General features: G+C 44.3%; 1 long non-coding RNA gene and 1 pseudogene across 2 annotated transcripts; one reads left to right on the top strand and one right to left on the bottom strand.

The window, feature by feature from the left end:
• Positions 1-6,221: 6,221 nt before the first annotated feature.
• LOC149330013 (uncharacterized) lies at positions 6,222-10,539 on the bottom strand. Its single transcript, XR_016285481.1, has 4 exons — positions 10,509-10,539; positions 9,592-9,687; positions 8,140-8,220; positions 6,222-6,421 (listed from the first exon to the last, which is right to left on the bottom strand). It is a non-coding gene; the product is annotated as an uncharacterized LOC149330013 (long non-coding RNA).
• A 151-nt stretch (positions 10,540-10,690) lies between these two features.
• On the top strand, positions 10,691-25,949 carry LOC149330012 (uncharacterized; annotated as a pseudogene). The gene is made up of 3 exons (XR_016285480.1): positions 10,691-10,936; positions 23,935-24,100; positions 25,336-25,949. The product of XR_016285480.1 is annotated as an uncharacterized LOC149330012 (transcript).
• The last annotated feature ends 297 nt before the right edge of the window (positions 25,950-26,246 follow it).

The raw sequence follows: 26,246 nt of genomic DNA, 5'->3' as shown, positions 1-26,246 counted from the left end.
AATTTTTGGATACTTTTCTTCATTACTGCCCATTGGAAGTAACTAACACTAGTGAAAATTCTACATACATTTTCGTAATTGCTATATCGTTACCCATTTCTGATACGAGTTGGTATTAGTCTATGGGGTATCAACATGTACAGTATCAAAAAACAACAGTGCAAAAATCTTTGACGTCTGCAATTATTATGGTCTTCAAATAATGTCACAGGCAAACCTGTTCATGCATATGCCTGCATATGCTCTGCTTGTCTATATGGAGCTGCAGCATTCCTAAAGGATGTCAGTGAACACTAGCTCCAATTGGAGAGTGCAACATGGTGGTAGCCCTCCATATGCTACTTCTTCACGTCAAGGAATGTAACAGCTCATCCAGTTTTCTTTTTGAGGGATCTTTCGTTAGTCTAATTGCCCATTAGTTGTCGAAAAGCACATAGGCTATTAGTTCTACCAGGATTTTCGTTAGAGTGAACGACATTCACTATCACCAGATAAAAATATCTGGATGTTGCTTTTAGTTCCTTGCCGTAGTAACACAAGCCCGCTTTGTGCGTTCAAAACGAGGCAGGGTTCGACGGTTTGGCAGGGTCAAACATGCATCCAAAACATGTTTATATACAGACAAGACACGCATCGTTCTATGCACTGCGCTCATATATATGCTTGTGCTACAAAGCACATGCGAGAAATTTGATGTTCACGAGTGGATCATGTTCTGACACATTTTCTCAAATTCACAAAAAGTGGCACCCATTCCCAGTGCCATAAATTTGTTATGAACTAGTAATATAATAATTAGTAAAAAAAAGCATTCCAAGAAAGGCAACCATTAAGGACCAAATACTGTGCCGATTTTTCCAGCGACAAAAGCTTGGCTGTTTTTCCTGCAACGGTTCGCACAAAATGAGGCACAAGGAGTCACTGAAAACTGGCCGGCTGCTGTGCATTGGCACGCTTTGTTCCTTCACGCTACTTGCTCAAAGCGTTTTTGCTAGAAAGCATTGCTAGTTGGAACATATTGACATCAAAATCCGCATCCATGCTCCTTTTGGTAATAAGTACGTCGTGTACACTTAGCGTGTCATGAATTTGCAACACTGGTCACAGAAGGGTTAAATCTCCTTCAAACCTTTACTATGCATGGCAGGGCTTAATCTAAGGATCAGTTCAAAATGTTCATTTTTTAAGCAAGAAGCCAGAATGCAGAGGCTTATGAAGTATTTTATTGGCATCAGTGTATTAAGCACTAGCCTCATTAATGACGACCTCTTCCATGCTACTCGGTGTTTCAAAAGCCCACTGTAAATGTTAACCAGTAGTTTATCAAATGGGTAATTCTCAAGGCATTTACTGGAACAGTAATAGTAGCACCATTCTGCAAATTAGCACCACTGACTTGTAGCGGCAAAGGACAGAAGCCACCATCCTCCAGTAGAGTCATCCTCCCACCAACCTCTGCCACAGCAAAGGCTTCAACCTACCTATCAGAAGCTGATGAGAGAAGCCTCATGCGATCAATCAATCAATCAATCAATCAATCAATCAGTCGGTCGGTCAACTGATCAATCAACCAGTCAGTTAATAAATTGATCGATCAATCAGTTGAAGGAACTTTATGTTGCAACTTCGCAAGTTAAAAAGGTGGCTGGAGGTATCTGATGAATGAACCGGAAAACTGAATAAAGTGAGTCCAAATTAATGAGATTCCACTCCATTAGCTTCCATATTGGAAGCACAACTCACTGCCTCGGTCAGCCACTGCTGAACTCGATGCAGTGGCAGACGGGCATGCCTGCAAAAAAAAAGGGCCCAGTTCAAGCAACCACACAGTGCAGAGTAGCAGCAAGATTCATGATCTAAGACACAATTGTATTCATTAGGTGCAATATGATCCTTGGATTAAAGCTTAGTCTTAGTGAAGAAAATCAAAGGAATCTTTTATGCCAGAGGGGAGCAGATCATATTCCATCCAACTTGGTTCTAAAACACGAAAATTTAACACAAGGAATATCAGACATGAAAAACACTCAGAGAGGAAGAACGCAGGTTTCTATATACAACTACCTGAAAGTGTGTGACCGTCCTGTCTGCATCTCTTTAGGTCCTATACTTTCCACGTTTTATGTCAAGAAATCATGTCATGCCAACTAGCCCTTCACTGAGCGTTCCTCGATTTTATTTATTTATTATGTGATACCATAAGAAGAGCCTCATGTCCCTGGACCCACCACCAGTGTCTCACACTTTGCCACAGGTGAAGTGGAGAGGGGAATCTCCTTCTCCACTCTGGCATGTGTGGTCATGCACAGACGAGGTTCTTATGCTATCCCATTGTCACAGCCAACGGTAATTAGGTGTCCTCTAAGTTTTTAATTTATGTAGTTATTTACTTATACATACTACAACACATCAAGTGCAACGGCAAAAAAGGGTGGAAAAAGTACAAGGTACACATTTGAGTACAACAAACAGAGATATGCAAGACTGAGTAGTTTCATAAACAAGAAATACAGTGCAGAGAAAGGAAAGGGCAAACAAAAGAGAAAGTTTACAACTGGACACCATGGATCGGATGTGCAGTGATTATGCATCTCAAATGGCGGATGCAGAAGTTTTGGATAAACGCCGGTGAATGGACCCAGGTAATGAATTGCAGACTTTGATAGAGCAGGGGAAAACTAAATTGAAGCACACCGTATCAACTCAGGTAAGGGCCGCACTTTTATTTTTGAATTCTGATGTGAATTTTGAAGGTACCACCCATACACAACTTAAAAAACACAATACCATATTCTTTTTCACAATTACCTGGTCCAAAATGGGGTGCAACCTTTGCACGATATTATATGGTGTATTGGACATGTGTAGTATGGTATCAAGTTTAGATCACGATGTGTTCTCATTAATGATTCCGGCACAAAGCTTATTTAATGATTATTTGAGAGTATAGCCTAAAGACTCATAATGAAAAGTAAGGTTTTTAATGATTAAATGTGAAAACGTGAAGAGAGCAAGAACAAGTTCGAGGAAAGAAGTGCACAAGGGGATGATAGGTCACGATCATAACAATGATTTTTGTATCTTTTGTTTAGTGTTCACCGTTGATAATCTAGTTTTGTTAGAGCTTGACCACATGTGTAATCAATGTGATTAGACCATGACATGTTATACGTAAAAATGACAGCAAGGCAACCTTTACTCAGAAACCTTATCTATGGCACACCCACTGAAAGAGTAACTCAGAAGGAAAGGCAAACGTTTGTCACAGAAAGACATCAGGTCGGTTTGATCAAAATCGATGTTCATTGATGTTCAAGAGAATACTCCTATCTAAATCAGTCAGTGACTCCAGTGCCACACCATAAGAGTGAAATAACAAGGAGAATAAGAACTGAGAGGGAGTGCACATGGCAGGCACTCTCAGGTGTTTAATATCAGTGTACCAGTATCCCTCAAGACAAAAGTATATAGAACATCTGTATCTTACCGGCAGTCACCTACAGGGATGAAACGTGGAGGCTAACAAAAAGGACTCAGCTGAGGGAACAAATGTGGATTAATGACATCCTAGTCGAAATACAGGAAGAAATGGACTTGGGCAGGGTATATTATGCAAAGGCAAGAGAACCGCTTGTCCTTAAGGGTAGCAGAGCGGATTCCAAGAGAAGGCAAGCGTAGCAGGGGGTGGCAGGAAGTTAGGTGGGCATATGAGATTAAGAAGTCTGCGGGGATATGGCAGCTGCAGCTGTCAAAGAACAGGGTTAATTGGAGAGGCATGGGAGAGGCCTTTTCGCAGCAGTTGGCATAGCCAAGTAGATGACGATTATGACACCAAGTAATAAGTTTATCTCGTCTAAACAAATTGCTGACATGACTATGTTGCCCCATTACAAGAACACCAGAAACTACGTCTAGATCTGTCCCAAACGCATCTAGAGGCTCTTCAAAGGCCCACTTCTGATCGCCAAATACCTTGAAATGACGAACCGCAGAAAGCTTTCTACAGATCTTTGGTGTGCAAAAATCCAGAAAAAAAAAGGGGAGGAGCAGCACTGATGTTAAGCCTTTAAGTGCTGAGTATGAAAACATTAATTGGTTAATGCCCATATATGCAGAATTTCTTAGCTACAGATCTCGGAAGTCCTCATACAGCTCCTCATGCAGCGCTGCAGCATTTAAGTGATGCGTAACTGCCATATGATGGCAGGTGCTGCCTGATGGCAGCGTGCCTGCTATCCTCTTATTTCCGCTGCCCCAGCTCAGGTGCTTCCCGGAGCGATGGCAGATGCCAGAGCTTGCAAAAATCTTTTTCTCCTGTTTACTATTATTTTAATAAAACCACTACCAGTACTAGTACTCACGCAGTGCTGCCGCATTTAAGCGATGCACCACTGCCATGTGATGGCAGGTGCTGCCACCTGTGGGGCTTTTGCGACCCACGTTGCTCTCCTCACGGCTGCCTGGATCGGATTGCGTAGCGGGGTTGTAACTCCGCTGCATGCTGACCCAGGCGGCCATGCTCTTCCCAAACAACCTCTCGCAAACAACCATTAATTGAACTCCCACCTGCCACGGTGGGCAGTTTGCTCACATTCTCGTCGGCAGGTTGCGAAGACTTTGTAAGGGGACATAGCCTATAGTCTGTTTCATGCATAGCAGGCAATGCTGCCAAAGCTAGCGCACCTATTCACGCAGGCTAAGCTCGCACCCAAAAAGTAGTTCGCCATGCAACCACAGTGATCATGATGTATTTTGTGCGACATGTCAAAAGTACAGTGAATGCTTACCACCTGCACTTCCTTTTACTCTTGCCACATTTTCAGTCTGCGACTCATCGAGGCTTCAAGAAGTAAAAATGACATCCGACATTGTGATACGTGACTCACAGGGCGAATCGCTCTTACTCCATCCGCGCCTAAAAAGTAGTCCGCACTCGGTGAAATTTATAGACAGAGGGTTCGAACACTCAGCGTCTCGTACCTTTTGCCATGATTTTTGGTGCTACAACTTCGTTTTATACCGCTCTTTGTTTTAGTTTAAACACTTACCGAAGCTTAGAGAAGAACAAATCTTATGTGGTGGAGTAATATGGTTTCACGAACGCACTACTTTTGCAGCCTCTGCAGCATCACCTGCTATGCACGAAACAGAGTAGAGGTGGCCCACATGTCACCGAGGTTGCTTCTTTGAGGATTTTTTTGTGGATTTCTTGCTTATAGCAAACGACGCCAAAGACAACCTTTCTGCAACATGGGACTCTCAACACATCCGCATTAAAAGAGTGAAAGCTGTCAAGAGTGCAAAAAGTGCCACTTTGCACTTTACACAATTGAGTGTTTGAAGATTTTTCACAAAACAACAAAAATTTTACCTCCTATAGATCTGCAATTGTTTTGAAAGGTGACTAAAATTAAAATAAAAAACTATTATTTCAAACAAAACTAGCCAGCTCCATTCGAAAGGTATAAGGGCCAAGCTGTAGCTAATGCACGAAGGGCTGGAAGATGAATCACAGCCAAACAGGATGCAAGGAAGAAGGCTAATGAGCCTGGAACCTACTTTGAGCCACAGAGTCTCACCAAAGCACTGTAGTGCTTGTTGAGGGCCATCTCCAAACTGAGGGCGATCTCCAAACTTTTTATATCTGCAAATGAATATATATGATAGCACTGTGTCCTGGATCAGAATTCAAGTATGTTGACTGCATTCCACACACCGCTTTACACCGATGCCTATGTTTACCACCTCGTTGCGCCATGGCCAGGGAAATATTTCAGAAACCACTTCAGACACCAACTGAAGGTCTCGAAGGCAGCAAGCATGTTATACACAGAACAATGGCAGATCAAGAAACTAATTAACAGGTTCAGAGGACGAGAAAGCAGCAAGCAGAGCCCAAAGCTGAATGCCAAAGAAACAACCTTCTTTTAGCCACTAATGTAAACTGCCAAGCTCACAACTTAGCCTGTTTCACTTGCCAACAGAACGCTAGTGTTTCTGACTTGATCACAACATTGCAGGAATCATATTACGAACACAGAGATAAACAAAGCACAGGGGTAAGACAGTGGTGGAGGCCCCTCAGCTCAGTGCAGACATTTTGAAAAAACTATAGTCATCTTTGTAGTGAGGAGAAGAAAGCTATGACGAGTGTAAAGGTAACGTAAACTGCCTCACCCTGGGTGGATGCCTGAAATACACCAGGAGGAGGAAAGGATGACAGAGGCGAAGAGCGGACATAGAGAAAAAGAAAAGTGCACATAGTACATATTAAGCATGGTTATTAGCATGCGTGTGTGGATCCAGCCCATTTATGCTCAGGACCATGGTCTCACAACTTACCTGCACACTAAAAGAGCAGTGGCACATTCCTAAGGTTTGTTCCCAAATGTTGAGCATTGAGGTTCTTGGTTCTGCTTGACTGAAAAGAGGAAAAGCAGTGCAAAGAACAGGGAGGAAGGGGAAAAACATTGTATGATGGAGAAAGCCGGCTCAGAAATGCGGATACTTTTCGTCTTGCTAAGAACAAATTCAAGTTCACATCGGAAAACACAAGAACAATGCACACAAAGCAAAGTAGGATGGGGAAGAATTTCTGCTCGAACTGAATGGTGCCATATAGATTTACGGAGAAAGCAGTGGAACTCTAATACTGAAAACACATAGAGTACAGGGCAACAAAAGAAGCAAAGAAAAAAGAACACCTTAAGCTACAAACGATCCCCAGTTATTGTTTATTTAGAATATGATTCTTAAAATCAGCCTTGAATCATTGATATACAGGCAAAACTAAAATTTGGAGCACAAAGGACGGTTTTGGTCTAAGGCAAAAGCTTGAAAAGACTCGTGCTAATTTACTTGCTCATGGATGCAATGCATATTTCACTGCTAATATTTCTTTCCACGTATGTTTGCGACGCATACTTACTCCACTGACCCTCAGCATGGCATACCAAATCATGACCGGCCAATCTCTTTACTATTCGAAGAAAAGTGAGCTCTAATTGGAGTCTATCATGGTGTGACATTAACCGATAGTTCCTTAGGTAACAGCGGATTACAGATAAATGCAGATATATAAGAGGGTACCAACAGTCAGGTAAGCAGGAGATTATACTGGGGTGCTTGCAGGAATGAAGAGGCAACAGGTGGCTCAGAATAGAGAGGGATATGGGGGAGGCCATTGTTTTGAAGAGGGCATAGTTGGGTCAAAGATTACTACACAGTAACATTACAAATATATGTTACCTGGACACACAGTTCATCAATGCCCTGATCAGATTTAGTGAAGTGGCTGTTTAATATTTGAAATGCATTTACCTTACCTTCATGACACCGGCCAGGAGAAAAAATAAGATTAAGCACAAGAGTAACAATAAATAAAAACACATTGATGAGACAAGGAATAAACAATCAGCACAAAAAATAGAAGTCTGGATAAGATCAGCATTGACGGATCTCTCATGTGTGTAGTGCGTGTTTCTTAACTCTTTCATCCATTTCCGAAATATGGAACGAATTTAGTTCAGAAGTATGCCTCCGTGCAGCCAGCCACATAAGCGATCGTATAGTAATGAATGCGGTAGTTTTCGTTCTGCCCACTTCCTGCGTCGTGAAGGCCGCTTGGACATTATTCAAAATTATGCCTTCCTGTGACCAACTTCAAGGGCAATTAGCCCCTGATCTCTCCTATTGCAAGGCTATAGGCTTAGGAACAAGAATTCGATGACTGTCCTTGTCATTGTGTTGTACCTCTTCAATCACAGTTGTCCTTACAGTGCCTTCGTTGTTCAAAATCTGTACTTTTCAAGCAAGTATTGAAGACCTCAGCCTTCGCTCAGGGGGGCTCGTGAGCCACACTCCGTGCGACGAACCTCCAGCAACTACATTAAAAAAACTGTTTTAATTCAAACAGCAACAAAAGGAAGAATCCAAGTCTTGCGGATCGGGAAAACACCGTCAACCTGCGGTTGGGTAAAGAAGAAAAAAAGAGCAAGCGAAGGCAAGGCATGCAATTGCACGTGCAGAAAGGCAGCTCAAAAGGGCAGCCGAGGCACCAGGCAACCTGGCGTAACGGTGAGGTGATGAGACGTGCTCACCTAGCAAACAGAAAACAGACATGCTTGAGCAGGTACTTACGCAAAGTTCCCTTCACTGACGCGGTAATCCACCTTCAGGAGAAACGCTTGGCCAACACCGCCAAAATCCAAAATGCTCCGGCTGAAAAAGGCCGTTTCCTTGCAGCTTATCTAGCGCGGGATGGGTCACGTGCGATTTCTATGCGCTGCCTTCCTGGGACCTGCCCGACATGGGCAATAAGGTTGCCATCATTTGAGTGCAGCAGGGTGCACTCGCCCCCAACAGAACACCACCCACCGCGTGGGGGCCTCGTGTGTGTCCTTATACACCAAGAGGGGCCAAATGCCCACAGTATGGTGGCATCAGTGCTTGCATAAGTGCTGAAGCTGAATTACGAATGGATTGTATTCAACTTGCGATGTCTGTCCTGAAAGTTGTGGCAAATTCTTTGCGCCGACATCATACTTGATTCATTTTCCCACATCATGTGTTGAGAGTATGGGGCTATGTTTAGAATTGGTTAGTTTTTGTACACTGCACTGCTGTTGCAAGTCTTGTCTTCTGGCCTGCTTTAAATTTTATGCATGCAACAGTTTTTTTTAAATATTCAGCAATGTGGAACTCAGCGGTTAATACTTCTTCTCCAAGATCAAGTTCATAAACACACACATCTCTAATGCGCCAAGACGATGGGCCAGCACTCTGATTCGACCATTATGCTAAATGATGAATCCCTCTCCCGTCGTGTTCAGCGTGAGAGAAAAGGCGTAGGAGACTGAAAAGAGATTAACAGGAAACCAGTCCAGGAGAAAGAACTGGAAAGTCAGTGAACAAAGAATAAAGCATTAGCTGATATCGAGACTTGCAGCTGCCTACATGATCTACACTACAAATCAACACATCTCAGTGGCCTGCATTCAGGGAGCGAAAATATGTCCACACTGTTGAGAAAGTCGTAAAACCATATTTAAAGAATATATCCACAGCAGAGAAAATGCAAACAACTCCTTTCGCTAGATGCCCCAGGCAATGGTTAGCTCAGAGAAATGCGTCTCGCAATTTGGACCCAGATTGATTTCTCGATCTTGGAAAGTGCAAACCAACAACAAAAAAGCGGCTGCAGTTCATACTGCTCCAGTCAATACACGGAAATACGTCTCTACACAACTGACAAGTGAAGCTGTTAATTCAGACCTCTCACCAGATGACCACACAGAACTGCTTAATTCCTACTGAGACCTGGCGATTCGCGACGCACGTACCTGAAGAGCAATGCACAAATAAAGAGTTTGCACACATGAAACTGCAGTACCTTTTGAAGCTGTCTTAAGCGCTACTGCCACATAAGCTGAATAGTTCTTCAACAGTGCAGTAAAAAGAAAAAAAATTGCCATAATATTGATTCTTTAATACACTGAGTTTGACTCCATGACTCAGCACCAGCTTAACATGTTGTAGCCACTGTGCCAAGCTGAGGCACTGAGGCACAGACTTGAGAAAAAAATCACTCACCCACGTCGGATCGTATGCATCAGGCTGACAGCGCTGCATCGGTCATCGCAAAATTATGTGCGCCAATTTTGAAGGGGCCCGCCGCGCCTCTCGAACCTAAGTACCATTGATAAATAATTCAGGGGGCACTTTGACTGTCTAAAGTGCGTAGAGGCGAAAGCGTTTTCCGCACCACTTTGCCTATGTGACACTGGTGACGTCACCACTGGATGACGTCATACGTAATTGATGACGATGAAGTAATTACAAATTACTAATTAGTGACTAATAACTGATTAATCACCCAGCACTAATTGACTGCTAATTAATGGCGCTTAAGCTTTGCCTTTAGGAGTGGAACGAGACAGCGTGTTGTAGCACTGCCAGGGAGTCCAGGGAACACCACCATCCGTTCAGCGCGCTGCCTTGCCCTTTGAACGCAACGCTTTTTGAGGAAAGGAAATGGCGCTGTATTTATGGTTTTATGGGGTTCTCAGTCATCTCGGTCGACACTTTAACTGCGCCGTACAGGAAGGGAGGAAGTGGCAGTGAAAGAAGAAAGAGGGGCCGTAATGAAGAAACTGAAAATTGTATTTGAGGAAAGGAAATTATGCAGTAATTGTCTCACATATCTCGGTGGACACCCGTCAAAACGCGGACACATCTGTGGACACAGCTGCCGACACGGACGCAGACACGGCTGCCGACACGGATTTCTAACGACAGCATGAGGCATTAAAGGCTTTCGCCTTAAAATGCGCGTGCTGTTCAAACAAGCGGCTACGGCGCGGTTGGTGCTCGCGCTATGTTTCATGCGGTGAAAATAAGATCGAGGCGCGATCCCAGAGACTCAACATACTACCACACAACAACACGACCAAATGGGCCTCCCACATTCATCCCACCACCGTAATAAAAAGTCAAAATAAACTGATTACATCAATCTTGTCGTTGTTGCCTGAGTGACAATGTGGCCAGATGAAGACCTCGTCAACCACTGCATGGCTTTGTAATTATTTGTAATCGTGTGCTCATAATACACGATCAGTGTACGGAACGTTTATCACAAAACCTTTAGAAAAAATTACTAGTTGTGTGATAGCAAAGCTAAACTGATTCTGCGTGCCTAAGCTGTATTCTCCTTGCATAAACCGCTCTGCGTTCAAACAGCCGGAAGCCTCTCCGAGCGTCAGTTGGCGCACGGAAGTTGAGGGAGATCTTTGCTGAGACTGTCGTGCTTTGATAGAGATGGCGAACGAAGACGACTTTGCAGAAATTCGTCAAGATTTCACGGACGGAGAATGGCAGAGCCTTTCGGAGAAATCGCGGTACGCGAACATCAAAGAGAGCTTCGAGCTGAAGCTGGGTGAGTGAACTATTAAGGCGAAAGCCTTTAATGCCACATGCTGTCGTTAGCAATCCGTGTCGGCCGCCGTGTCTGAGTCCGTGTGTGTGTCGGCAGCCGTGTTAGGTCAATAGATGTGCCCGCGTTTTGACGGGTGTCCACAGAGATATGTGAGACAGTTTCTGCGAAATTACCTTTCCTCAAATACAATTTTCGGTTTCGTCATTACGGTCCCTCTTTCTTTTTTCACTGCCACTTAAGTAAAAAATAAAAAAAAATTAAAAAGAAACAAAAAGTAAAGATCAAATATGAAAAATAAATATGAAATAAAAAAGAAATGGAAATAAAAAGAAAAATAAGACAAATAAAATATGATAAATAAAAAATAAATAACTAAAGAACTGCGCCAGGAAACGCTTGGCCTTGCACCACTTTAGAAAGCCAAAGTGCCCCCTGAAATTTTTTTTTCACTGCCTTCCTCCTGAGCTGTTTGTTTGAAAATACATCTCGCTTGTACGTTCCCGCAATTAATACATTTGGTGGCTACCAGATTGACGCAACTTTCAAAGAAAACAGCTGTGCATAAATTGAAAGAGGCCCCTGCCATGCGTGTGTCAACAGGGAGCTAGATCACTCGTGACACGCAGCAAAGTACAGCCTTTGTCAAAAGTTTGAAGCCCAGGGGGTTTTCTTTCGGGCCACACTGTGTCGTTTTTAATGGATCTCTTGCACTCCAAATTTCCTGGACATGAGAAGATTTCTGGCATTGCCTCCTGCAGTAGGTAGGACTTCCATGAATGCTCCTGGAGTCCCACTATAAAGCTTGGAAGTGAACCCCCTGCGTTCTAAACTTTTGACAAAGACTGTACATCATAACCACGTGGCAACATATTTAAACAAAAGTGCGCATACAATCGACATAAACTTTTAGAATATTCAGTTACAGCTTAAATACTCACCTGTAATAATACAACTGTTAGGTTTTGTTCTTATATTTAGTTGAAATGTTTTTAAAGTGCATAAGTTCAGGTGAGGCGGCGGCCATGGTGTGAGGCGGAGTTCGCTCACATGAACGAATTTCGTCCAGGCCGTCGGCTCGAAGGCATTTAGTTTGCCCATACGGTTATACTCGATGTCGAGCAAGCGTACACGACAGCGTACCCCATGCCGTGCTTTTCTCCCTGTCGGACTCGGACCTGGGGGCTCCGGAGCTTCTGCTGGCCGACATTCTACGTCTCTGTGAGGAAACATGGTTGTCGCGCACTTTGGGTCCTCAATCGGCCGCATCGCAGTGAAGAAAGGTCGGCACCAAGTGTGTCTCTTGTCGCCGCTCGTATATTCTATATTGCGAGCATCGAGCGAGAGCTGCTTAGGTCGCAGTAGGTTTCCGCCTCAGCTGGCATGGATGACGACGGCTGACTGCCGGGTAAAACCTTCGCGGACGATCTAGTACTGCCTGTGGAATACCCCCCAAGGATTTGCAATTGCTGCTAAACAACTGCCAGAATGTGGTTACTCGTCAGAACCCACAGCTCAGTTCCAAGAAGGCTGTGGTTGTCTGTTTGGCTGGATCCAACACGGCGGATTAAGAATTAACCTTGAAAAATAAGACCTTTGCCCAGTGTTTAAAGTTCCGATGTCTGGGAGTGGAGATGTTCGTTGAAATTCAGTTACGGACTTCACAAGGCTACCGACAGGCTGCCCTTACCTGCTGTGGTGCCGATTTCATCAGACAGTGAAGAGCACGCTATGCTGAATGTGTGGGCAAGCAGACAAAACTGCGGAACGCCTGGTTCTCTGCTGCCAAGGCCTTTCTAGTCCACCATGGATGACAAATTCTACAGGTGTTTGGGTCTCCATTTCATGCCCAGCTAGAGGTACTGGATCGCGATCACAGCAGCAAAAGTAATATCCGAGCCCCAGTGCAGACCATCGAGAAGCACCTTGCTGGGTGGTGGGTGCTGTGTACAGACGATACTAGGAGCACCTCTAAAAACACTGGTTTGGGGTGTCGTGAGGAAGCAGTCAATGAAATGGCCAGCAAGATTACGATGTGCTGCTGTCATTGCTGTTCCAGTTGTATGTGTGTTTTCATGCGTGTGCATGCATTATGTGTAGGGAGTGGCTAGATGTGTGTGCATGTGTTTGTGTACTCTTGCTGGGCACCACACCATCTGTGCTTATCTGATTCAAAGGACAAGGCCACAGTCATCATCAGGCTGTCTCGACTAGCTCGGCTCCCACTGTTCCACAGGAGTGAAAGAATTATCATGCAGGATCTCAGAATATTTGGCGTGCATAGCAATTTCATGGAGTGCAATTTCTAACTACATAAAGGGCTTCGATGCCACACTGCGCTCGATGCCGCTGTGATGCTTCAAGCTATTGAAAGCAAAGAAAGTTCCCTGTGCCCGTTCCTCAAGTTGTTTCTTTTTGGGGTGGTTATTAAAATTCCGTGATGCCTTCCAATATGAAAGATCTGAATTCCTCTGGAGCCAGAACGCTTGTCAGGCTTTCATTGGCTACTGTCACATAAATGAAGGCGCATATCTGCACATGTTTCTGTAAATAGGCTCTCCAGCAGTGCAGCCTGGAATGAAAGCCTTTCTACCCAACTTTTGTTTTTCAAACGAAGGCAGCTTCTGACTGATCCTTTGCGCGTTCTCATGCGCTCACCAACCCCGACCATGAATCTTGTCAACCGATCGTTTGGTCTTCAGCTGTTGCCTAGCAACAGTGACACCACATTAAGTTTGTTGTGTGTGAAATAAATAATAAAATAGATATTGCTGCAACTGGAATTTGAACCTGCAGCGGCGTGAACAGATCAGCTTTGCTGGCCTATGCTCTAGGGTACTATGCTATCGTCACAGCCGATCATGCCTCATGTTAAATTGCAACACACCCTTGCACACTGCATTGCACATTGTCGTCTTTGTCAGCCTTCAGGCGCGCATAGATGGGATCACCTAAAGCCTCTATCAGAGCTTAACCTAGTCTGATATCCTTGCCAGACTTGCTGACGACCCAGCAAAGCAAGACCATGAGCCAATCAGGCTAAACACATGCCTTTGCACGTCTATTCAGGTGAACTATGTGAAAACTCTATCCTTTTTAGGTCTATGTTGATCATTATTTCTTGTCTGACAAAGTGAAAACTGCAGTTGGAAATGGTGCATTGCGTATCTTGGCTGCACATATGAGGATGTATGTGCTGATGTAAAATGTGTAAACTGGGTGCAGATAGCTTTGGGTTCTGTTTTTCGAAATGCTTGAGCAGATTCTTGAAGGGTATTAACAAGGAAATGCTATGTACCACATTTTCCAAGCTTTGTCTTTGCAAGTTTCTTTTCTTTCTCGAGTCCTTTTCGCAAAATTGTTTTTCCTGCTGCTGTTCTATCTACTTCTCAAATTTGAACCACTGGGTCAGCGGCGTTACCACGGCACCTGGCTAGGTCAGTAGGATTTGAGTCAAGGAGAAATTCAGAAATCTCAATTGCTGTGCATTGCACGTGCACCCTAAAGAACCCCAGGGGGTCTAAATTAATCTGGTGTCCCCGGCTATGGTGTTCCTAATAGCTAACGTGTCACTGAGGGATGTCAAGTCACATAGTTTACAATTTACTTTTTTTTTTTCCAATTTCTAGGGAGCTCAAGTTAGTCTTGCGTCTGATGAAGTTAAAGTACAATCCCCCCATAGGAGAGTAGGGACGCATTTACACACATTTGCGTTTAAGTGTTATGTGTGGAGGGTGAGAAGCGCCATGAGCAGAGCACAGAACTGCATGGGAACACTTAATTTCCACATCTTCGTTGTCCTTCGAAAGGATAGAGCAGACCAAAGAAAGCTCCTGAAACGTCTGTGTTCTAAGGCACTTTAGCTGAGTCCCAGAGCCAAAAATTCTGTGCTCATATGACGTATTTTGCACAAATTTCGATGGAGGCGAAATTCTAGAGGCCCGCGTCCTGTGTGATGTCAGTGCACGTTAAAGAACCCCAGGTGGTCGAAATTTCCGGAGCCTTCCACTACGGCGTCTCTCATAGCCTTAGTCGCTTTGGGACGTTAAACCCCATAAACCAAACCAAACTTCAGTATGCCTGTAGTGCCAAATTTAAGAGAAGAATGTTGCTTGGTTGGCGGAAAGACTCTTCGGAAAGCTGAAAAAAAACTAAGCAGATTACACGCTCTGTAAGAATGATGACAAGCGATGCTGTTTGAGTTTGCTTCCACTAAGTTTACCGTGATTATACTTGTCATTTTTATCTATGTCATCTATAGTACCACCCCCCCCCCCCCCCCGATATCAATGACCACTCAGTCATCAGAACGTACAATTGTTTACTTCTGTACCACCCACAGACACCTGACATCCCTCCCCCCCCCCCCCCTGTGTCACAAGTAATACAACAGTTGTCCTCTGTGTAACACAACACAGCCAACCGTGCTGGCTGCAGAAGACACCTATTTCTCTCTTTCTGCTTTCACTCCCACCTTCCTCCTTACCCTACCTTACCTCCCCCTCCTTAACCTCCTTACCTTACCAGGGAAATTTTTGAAGCATATTGCATCGCTAAGAGCTCCAATTCGCGTGTGGCAAAACTGTCTGTTGCTTTGCAGAGAAACCGGACAGTGTTCCTTGATAAGTGTCTTTCATCTGTAGTGTAATTCTTGATGTTTTTCTGGTTTTGTTTCGTTTTAGGCTTCACGCGTTTTCACCCTATTTATTTCCTGAGTTTTCCATTAAACCTTCAGTTTGTTATGCAGTGCCCATGTCATCTCTTTCATCGGTCCTTTGTTTTGGGCTGGTCTTCAAGATGAACCATGTCTAACTCGCCTAATACAGCGTGCTGGCAAATTTAAAGCAAGAACAATTTGGCTGCAGAAGCGATCTCTTTTTTGTCGGGCTCAGCCCAAATCTACGAAAACTCAGTACCGTAAGAGAAACATTAACAACGCACTAGTCTCTAAACACGGAGCAAATTTTTATGCTAGAAAAGTGTTATGTCTGTAAAAGGGAAATGTCCAAGTTCACAATACCATTTTGTAATGGCTGTGTAAAAAATAATCATGTGATGTGACAAAAATAAAATGCTGATTTCTAAATTTAGTTTGACGCCTCTTCCTAAAACAATTATCGCATCGGGCATGAAGAGAGCTCCTCACCCCATTGGCATTAGTTATGAATATGGGCATGGGCAAGCAAAGGCAGGCTTATCGGTCATTCTTGGAGGAGGTGGTTTGGGGGGAGAATCCCATTTGGGCAATGTATTTATGAGCCTTTTTTGTCTAAAAAATGGGGTTCAATTTGGATTGTCTATGTGAAATTTTTTGCTTGGGAAAGAGTTTCCTCCCCATCCAGGCATAAATCTGCCCCTGGAACCGAGTTTATGTGAACAGAGGCAATTTGGAAATTTTGGGAACCAACAGCACCATTTAGCCCAGATCACTTCCACCTTCTAACATATTGTGTGAACTGTGGTGGGGACCGTCCAGCGTATTCTTGTTCATTTTAGTGTGGAAAAAGTAAGACAATGCAACGAGGCCAAAAGTCAGAGAAAACGTTTATTGTTCTTAAGCATGCGCAGGCACATGACATTGTCTTCAAAACGTGCCTCTCGTGATGTGTATAGTATAATAGAACAGAGAGTCGCACTTTTATGAGATGAGTAGGATGAAACGCACTTGGCAAATATCCTGAATTGAGGCCTTTATCAAGGGGGTGGAATTTCACATAAGGACTGTGCAGTGTAGCATGCAAAGTAAAATGCCAGAGTAGAGGTAAAGGGTATGAAGAGATCCTAATCGCTTTGTGAGCAAGCAGAGGTAAGGAAATTCTAGGTAAAATCAAGGAAAAGTGCACAGCGAGTAATGTGGAGTATGGATAACTGATGGTAGGCTCACATCTATGGGGACACCTGAACCATGCAGGAGAACAGGTAAAGGAGGGAGTGAGAAAATGAAGAAACAGGAAATTGAAAATTGGTTTTTGAGGAAAGGAAATGGTCAGTAGGCTCACATCTCTGGGGACACCTGAACAGTGCAGGAGAACAGATAAAGGAGGGAGTGAAAGAAGTGAAGAAACAGGAAATTGAAAATTGGTTTTTGAGGAAAGGAAATCCGCAGTAGGCTCACATCTCTGGGGACACCTGAACAGTGCAAGAGAACATATAAAGGAGGGAGTGAAAGAAGAAATCAAGAAACAGGAAACTGAAAATTGTTTTTTGAGGAAAGGAAATGGGCAGTAGGCTCACATCTCTGGGGACACCTGAACAGTGCAGGAGAACAGATAAAGGAGGGAGTGAAAGAAGTGAAGAAACAGGAAATTGAAAATTGGTTTTTGAGGAAAGGAAATGGTCAGTAGGCTCACATCTCTGGGGACACCTGAACAGTGCAAGAGAACATATAAAGGAGGGAGTGAAAGAAGAAATCAAGAAACAGGAAATTGAAAATTGATTTTTGAGGAAAGGAAATGGGCAGTAGGCTCACATCTCTTGGGACACCTGAACAGTGCAAGAGAACAGATAAAGGAGGGAGTGAAAGAAGAAATGAAGAAAGTGGAAACTGAAAATTGTTTTTTGAGGAAAGGAAATGGGCAGTAGGCTCACATCTCTGGGGACACCTGAACAGTGCAGGAGAACAGATAAAGGAGGGAGTGAAAGAAGTGAAGAAACAGGAAATTGAAAATTGGTTTTTGAGGAAAGGAAATGGTCAGTAGGCTCACATCTCTGGGGACACCTGAACAGTGCAAGAGAACATATAAAGGAGGGAGTGAAAGAAGTGAAGAAACAGGAAATTTAAAATTGATTTTTGAGGAAAGGAAATGGGCAGTAGGCTCACATCTCTTGGGACACCTGAACAGTGCAAGAGAACAGATAAAGGAGGGAGTGAAAGAAGAAATGAAGAAAGAGGAAACTGAAAATTGTTTTTTGAGGAAAGGAAATGGGCAGTAGGCTCACATCTCCGCGGACACCTGAACAGTGCAGGAGAACAGATAAAGGAGGGAGTGAAAGAAGTGAAGAAACAGGAAATTGAAAATTGGTTTTTGAGGAAAGGAAATGGTCAGTAGGCTCACATCTCTGGGGACACCTAAACAGTGCAAGAGAACATATAAAGGAGGGAGTGAAAGAAGAAATGAAGAAAGTGGAAACTGAAAATTGTTTTTTGAGGAAAGGAAATGGGCAGTAGGCTCACATCTCTGGGGACACCTGAACTGCCCCATAAAAGAAGGGATAAAGGAGAGAGGGAGGGAATAAATGAAGAAAGAGAAAATTATAATTGGCTTTTGAGGAAAGCATCCTAAGGGAAGGGAGGAAGGTGTGAGTGAAAGAAGAAAGAGAGAAATAGGGGTCATCTGGTGTCAGCAGGGTTGGCTGTGTTGTGTTATGCAGAGGACAACTGTTGTATTAGTTGTGACAGAGGGGGGGGATGTCAGGTGTCTTTCTGGGGGTGGTACAGAAATAAACACTTGTAGGTTCTGATGACTGAATGGTCATTGATATTGGGTGGGGGGGGGGGTGGTACTATAGATGACATAGATAAAAATGACAAGTATAATCATGGTAAACTTAGTGGAAGCAAACTCAAAGAGCATTGCTGTGTCATCATTCTTACAGAGGGTGCAATCTGGCTTAGTTTTTTTCTTCAGCTTTCCGAAGAGTTTTTCCACCAACCAAGCAACATTCTTCTCTTAAATTTGGCGCTACAGGCATACTGAAGTGACTAGAAAAACTGCAAAATACGTCATATGAGCAAAGAGTTTTTGGCTCTGGGACTCAGCTAAAGTGCCTTAGATCACAGATGTTTCAGAGCTTTCTTTGGTCTGCTCTATCCTTTTGAAGAACAACGAGGATGAGGAAATTAAGTGTTCCCATGCAGTTTTGTGCTCTGCTCTGATCACCCATCATACATAACCCTTAAACGCGAATGCGTGTAAATGCATCCCTACTCTCCTATGGGGGATTGTACTTTAACTTCATCAGACGCAAGACTAACTTGAGCTCCCTAGAGTTTTGAAAAAAAAATATTAAATTGTAAACTATGTGACCTAACATCCCTCAGTGACATGTTAGCTGTTAGGAACACCATAGCAGTGAACACAAGATTAATTTAGACCAGCTGGTGTTCTTTAGTGTGCACGTGCAATGCACAGATATTGAGGATTTCTGGATTTATCCTTGACTCAAATCCTACCGACCTAGCCAAGTGCCGCAGTAAGGCTGCTGACCCAGTGGTTCAGATTGGAGGAGTAGATAGAACAGCAGATGGAAAACAATTTTGTGAAAAGGACTCGAGAAAGAAAAGAAACTTGCAAAGACAAAGCTTGGCAAATGTGGTACGTAGCTTTTCCTTGTTAATACCCTACAAGAATCTGCTTGAGCATTTCGAAAAACAGAACCCAAAGCTACCTGCACCCAGTTTACACATTTTACATCAGCACCTACATCCTCATATGTGCAGCCAAGATACGCAATGCATCATTTCCAACTGCAGTTTTCACTTTGTCACACAAGAAATAATGATCAACATAGACTTAAAAACGATAGAGTTTTCACATAGCTCACCTGAATAGACGTGCAAAGGCATGTGTTTAGGCTGATTGGCTCATGGTCTTGCTTTGCTGAGTCGTCAGCAAGTCTGGCAAGGATATCAGACTAGGTTAAGCTCTGATTGAGGATAAGGTGATCCGATCTATGAACGCCTGAAAGCTGATGAAGACGACAGTGTGCAATGCAGTGTGCAAGGGTGTGTTGCAATTTAACATGAGGCGTGATCGGCTGTGGCGATAGCACAGTACTCTAGAGCACTGGCCAGTGAAGCTGCTCTGTTCACGCCGCTGCAGGTTCAATTTCAGTTGCAGCAATATTTATTTTATTATATATTTCACACACAACAAACTTAATGTGGTGTCACTGTTGCTAGGCAACAGCTCAAGACCAAAAGATTGGTTGACAAGATTCATGGTCGGGGTTGGTGAGCGCATGAGAACGCGCAAAGGATCAGTCAGAAGCTGCCTTCGTTTGAAAAACAGAAGTTGGGTAGAAAGGCTTTCATTCCAGGCTGCACTGCTGGAGAGCCTATTTACAGAAACATGTGCAGATATGCGCCTTCCTTTATGTGACAGTGACCAATGAAAGCCTGACAAGCGGTCTGGCTCCAGAGCAATTCAGATCTTTCGTATTGGAAGGCATCACGGAATTTTCATAACCACCCAAAAAAAAAACAATTTTGAGGGACGGGCACAGGGAACTTTCTTTGCTTTCAATAGCTTGAAGCATCACAGCGGCATCGAGCGCAGTGTGGCATCGAAGCCCTCTATGTAGTTAGAAATTGCACTCCATGAAATTGCTATACACTCCAAATATTCTGAGGTCCTGCATGATAATTCTTTCACCCCGGTGGAACAGTGGGAGCCGAGTTAGTCAAGACAGCCTGATGATGACTATGACTGTGGTTTTGTCCTTTGAATCAGATGAGCACAGCTGGTGCGGTGCCCAGCCAGAGTACACAAACACATGCACACACATCTAGCCACTCCCTACACAGAATGTATGCACACGCATGAAAACACACATACAACTGGAACAGCAATGACAGCAGCACATCGTAATCTTGCTGGCCATTTTATTGACAGCTTCCTCACGACACCCCAAACCAGTTTTTTTAGAGGTGCTCCTAGTATCGTTTGTACACAGCACCCACCACCCAGCAAGGTGCTTCTCGATGGTCTCCACTGGGGCTCGGATATTACGTTTGCTGCTGTGATCGCGATCCAGTACCTCTAGCTGGGCGTCAAATGGAGACCCAAACACCTGTAGAATTTGTCATCCATGGTGGACTAGAAAGGTTTTGGCAGCAGAGAGCCAGGCGTTCCGCAGTTTTGTCTGCTTGCCCACACATTCAGCATAGCGTGCTCTCCACTGTCTGATGAAATCGGCGCCACGGCAGGTAAGGGCACCCTGTCGGTAGCCTTATGAAGGCCGTAACGGGTTTTCAGCGAACATCTCCACTCCCAGACATCGGAACTATAAACTCTGGGCGATGGACTTCTTTTCCAAGGTTAATTCTTAATCCGCCGTGTTGGTTCCAGCCGAACAGAACACCACAGTCTTCTTGGAACTGAGCCATGGGTTCAGACGAGTAACCACATTCCGGCAGTTGTTTAGCAGCAATTGAAAATCCTTTGGGGGGTATTCCACTGGCAGTACCAGATCGTCCGCGAAGGCTTTACCCGGCAGTCAGCAGTCGTAATCCATGCCAGCTGAGGCGGAAACCATCTCCGACCTAAGCAGCTCTCACTCGATGCTCGCCATATAGAATATACGAGTGGCGACAAAAGACACACTTGGTGCCGACCTTTCTTCACTGCGATGGGGCCGATCGAGGACCCGAAGTGCGCGACAACTTGTTTTCCTCACAGAGACGTAGAATGTTGGCCAGCAGAAGATCCGGAGCCCCCAAGTCAGAGTCCGACAGGGAGGTAAAAACATGGGTAAAAGCACGGTATGGGGTATGCTGTCGTGTACGCTTGCTCAACATAGAGTATAAATGTATGGACGAACTAAATGCCTTCGAGCCGACAGCCTGGACGAAATTCGTTCATGTGTGCGAACTCCACCTCACGCCATGGCCACCGAGTCGCCTGAACTCATGCGCTTTAAAAAAATTTTAAAAACATTTCAACTAAATATAAGAACAAAACCTAACAGTTGTATTATTACAGGTGAGTATTTAGGCTGTAACTGAATATTCTAAAAGTTTTTGTCGATTGTATGCGCCCTTTTGTTTAATATGTTGTCACATGGTTACGACGTACTTCTGTGCGTGTCACGAGCGATCTAGCCCTCCTACATCGCTGTCGACACGCACGTGGCAGGAACCCTTTCCAAACTTTTTTCGGGCCAGGATCAACGACACACAGTCATGCACAAAAACAGACATCACTGATTGCTAGCATAAATGGAGATACAAACAAAAAAAGAATTGCCGAAAACACACACGACTCTCTACTGTAGTTTTGCAGAACGGAAACCACTGCATCCTGAATTTACGAAACCGAAACCGGCTCTAGCTAAACCTCCAACAAAGTCCAACTGCCATGAGTATGCAAAGAACTGCCACATACTGTGAAGTGCCGAGATAGTTCTTTGATTTCTTTTTAACGCCGCTTTCTTGCTTCATATGCAGAAGGGAAAATGCGTGTCTCTGTCAATGTTGGAATATTGGCAAATTGAAAACTGGTTTTTTAGGAAAGGAAATCACGCAGTATCTGTCTCACATCTCGGTGGACACCTGAAACGCACTGTAAGGGAAGGGAGCAACTGTGTTGGCGTGGCCGCCACGAAGTTTCCGAAGCAGCTTGGGGCACGCCGGGACAGCGGCCTGAAGAGAGATACAGGGACGCAAATGCTGACCGACATTGAGAGAGCCTCATTTATTCTGAGCGCGGCCCCTTGAATAGACTCAGCACCTCTAATTGAGCGCAATCTGAGGCGAGTAATCTTTTGGTCTCGAAATCGAAACCACAATACATCTTCATCCCTCTCTTTTTTAAAATAATTGTGGATAGCAGCAAGGCTTGCTCCTTTGCTTGCAATGTATTTGTTAATGGAATAAAATATACGATAGTAATATTCTTTGGTTAACAGAAGGTTGGGGAAGGAACATCAAAATACATTGTAAATTCCAACTCTCTTCCCCCTTGTGTAACAAAAAGCACAAAATAGAGCACTGTATGGTAAAATAAAAAAAATTGAACATGTGGCAACACAGTGGACTGCCAGCCTACAAACATATCTGAACACCTGTCTAGGTGTGGCACTATTCCGGCAGTGGTTTTTCATTACAGATAACTAAGGTTCTACAATTGGCAGAGCACCGGACATGAAATTCGGAGGCTATGGGTTCTGATCTAACCGGTGACTTGTGGTTGTTTTTCTTCTGCGTTGTAATGAATTATCTTTAAAATGTTATCTTTAAACTAATCTTTCATTGATAAACATCACAAATTAAAAAAAATTCCTTACACTCCTTGGATTTAGTGTCTGTTGGCTTCCGTCTTGTCCGTTCTTTAGAGTACACTCAAGTGTCAGTGGCGCTCACTGCTGCTTGCTGCTTTCGCAGAGCCAATCGAGGCATGGCAGAAAAGGCCATGGGAATAGAAAATTAACTGTTACAATTAAAATCATCAACTCCCTAGTTAAAACAATTCATCACTGTTCTGATGTCCATTCACACCTGCTATTACTATGACACAGAAGCCATACTGTTACCTCAGAAATCTATATTTTTAATCAGTGCCATGCTTTCCTGAAACACTCGGTATATATCGCCTGCCATGGAGAGCGCCTTACAAGGCCTACATTATCTAATAACATCCTCCTCTTCAGTGTCTCTCGGAAGCGCTGGGCAAATGTTTAATATGGTCCGCCAGGTTTATGGGGTGGTAGCCGCCAACCCTCACCTCCCCTCAGCGCTGTCACTCTCATAAACACTGATTTCCTCCGCTCTTTTGTCACCTTCGAAAAAGTCGAACCTTGAAGCAAGCAACAGATATGGTAGTAGCTTCTAAGAACGATCGGCATTCATGCAGTTGTCCTTGCCACTACAGAGGTGCACCAGTGGTACTTCGCACAAGAAATTGCACAAGGCGATGAAAATAAAGCGATAGCAACTCTTCTGCGGACGTCTGTATGTGTTTTGTTTGGTTTACGGGGTTTAACGTCCCAAAGTGACTCAGGCTATTGGGACGCCGTAGTGGAGGGCTCGGAAAATTTCGACCACCTGGGGTTCCTTAACGTGCACTGACATTGCACAGTGCACGGGCCTCTTGAATTTCTCCTCCAAAGAAATTCAACCGCCGCAGCCGGGATCGAACCCGCGTCTTTTGGATGAGCAGCCGAGCACCATAACCACGTAGCCACTGTATGTGTGAATTTCTGATGACTGGAGATTGATGCTGGAACCTCATGCTAGGTCGTTCATGAGCTCTCTGTTAATTGTCTGTTGTTTCTGCACTCAGACGATGGAAACTACAAACTTGATCCGCACTCGGTCTTCTCCTGTGACACATGTGGAGAGTTGTTTTCCGAGCAAGACCGCCTGGAGATACACAGGCAGCGCAAGCACCCACAGAGGCCACAGGGAAGGCACTGTTGCATCTACTGCCCCTACTCCAGCGATTACAAGTGAGACAGGTTTGACTACTCGCCTCGTTTATGTATGTATATGTTATGTATGTATATGTATATATACACCTACGGCTTTGCAACAAATAAGTGTTCTCCATTACTTAGATTAAAGAAGGGTGGGAGGGGATGGGAGCAACAGCGCGATTTGACAAGAGTTAGAACAGGATGCTGTGGCATTACAGAGAAAAAAATATAACATATACTGCGCCCTCCTCCACCTTTTAGACTTATTGTGGCGCCCTCTGGGAAAAGGCAGAAATTTGATTGCTACTGGTTGAGAACAGGCGATGACGAAATGAGAATCCAGTTCAGAGGCTACAACAGAGCCTGCTAAGTGGCAAGAGCATGTTTGAGAACAGTCGTCATCTGTCGCAAGCGACCATCACTAACATGAACTGAGCATACGCTGTGAGAGCTGGCAGTTGGTTTTCAGGCTGGGGCTGGTGGAGGGGAGGTGCGCATGCGTGAAACGGCCGTGTGGAAAAGGCAGGACTGGATCCGCGGCCACGGATGGCAACACTCTTGCTGTGGACATCTTAATTTTTATCCTCTGCGTTGTCAGTGAGGCTTGGATGCTTACTGTGTCAGCTTGTCTCTTTTAATGTGAAAGCATTTTTGTCTCATGAGTGTCGTGTACAGGGCCTGTTCGCTGAGCGTGTCCGCACGAACTATATCATCCGTTATAGGGGTAATTAATAGAATAGTTGACTGAATAATTATCTAATTACCAAGAATGAATTAAGTCACGAAATTATTAATTTAATGGTTAGTTAATTGGCTGAAGTATTTCGGTGTTCTGTTAATTGCTTAACATGTAAACGAAAATTAATTGTCTCTATGAATTATTTATTACCTGAATTGATAAAAGAAACAATTAAATTGCATTGTCATCATACTGATAAATTAATTAGATGAGAATTGGCCAAATTACTTATTTAATCCACTTTGAACATTTGTTGAGAATTTAGTCAAATATATGAATTGCTTAATTATTGAAATAATTATTTAATTAGTACTTTTGTGTGCATACTAGACACACTAGCAATGGCACCTACACCCTTGGAAGTGGTAGAACTGGAGTCAGAGCGAAAACAAGACTTAGAAACGGCAAAGGCATCAAGAAACTGACGCGCAGCAACATAATCAGCAGCAGTAAGAGAAATGCTTTCGCACCGCTGCACCTTAGCAGACAAGTGCATCACTGGAATTTTCTTCCGTTGTCACCCACCCAGATCCGAAGTCACCAAACACGAGCGGACCCACACGGGCGAGCGTCCCTTCGTGTGCCAGGAGTGTGGGAAGGGCTTCACACGCCGGCATCTTCTCACCCAACACCTTCTGGTCCACTCTGGGGAGAAGCCGCACGAGTGCGCGGACTGCGGACAGCGCTTCAACCAAAAGTCCAATCTGTGGCGTCACCGCAGGGAGCAGCACTCTGTGGATGGTGGGGCTAAATCGCATCTGTGTCCCCATTGCGGAAAGGGGTTCACCCAGAGGGGCAACCTCAACAGACACCTGCTGACACACACGGGGCAGAGACCCCACGCCTGCTCACAGTGTGGGGTGTGGTTCGCGCAACGCAGCACCGCCATGAGACACGAGAGGGTGGTGCATTACCACCAATAGAGGCTGCATTGCCCCCACTGCAGGAAAGGCCTTTGGGACACGGCCGATATGAGAAGCCACATGCGCACACGCCACGCCTCCGCAGTGGAAACGAAGTCTAAATAAACAAGGAAAGCAAAAACGAAGGTGCTCTTGTCGCACCCTGTTCTGTGTGTTTTTTCGCGCAAATTTTTACCAGCCGTGAATTATTGCAAAAAGTAGCTTTTAGCACAGAAAGACAGCACAAGAAGGAAGGAACTTTACAGGGCAGAGCGTTTACAACTCAGGTTTTTATAGCCAGACCACTTGCTTTTATACACAACATGTTCGTGTCAACAAACTGAGAGAAAAGAATTCACTCACGAACATGTCAATTCGACTTAGATCCCATTATCCCACGAGGAGGTTTGGAGGGAATTATTTTCTTTCACTTTGTCAGTATACGAGCAGCTGATGCATAGAAGAAAGTGGTCTGAAAATAAAAACATAAATTGTTAGTCGGTGCTCTGACCTGTCGTAATCGTTCCTTGCTGTGCTG

The sequence above is a fragment of the Amblyomma mixtum genome, chromosome 9 (assembly GCF_055824585.1).
Source record: "Amblyomma mixtum isolate Tamu chromosome 9, ASM5582458v1, whole genome shotgun sequence".
Classification (NCBI taxonomy): Eukaryota; Metazoa; Arthropoda; class Arachnida; order Ixodida; family Ixodidae; genus Amblyomma; species Amblyomma mixtum.
Note: the sequence above shows the minus strand (reverse complement) of the source record. Positions and strands in the feature narration are given on the sequence as shown.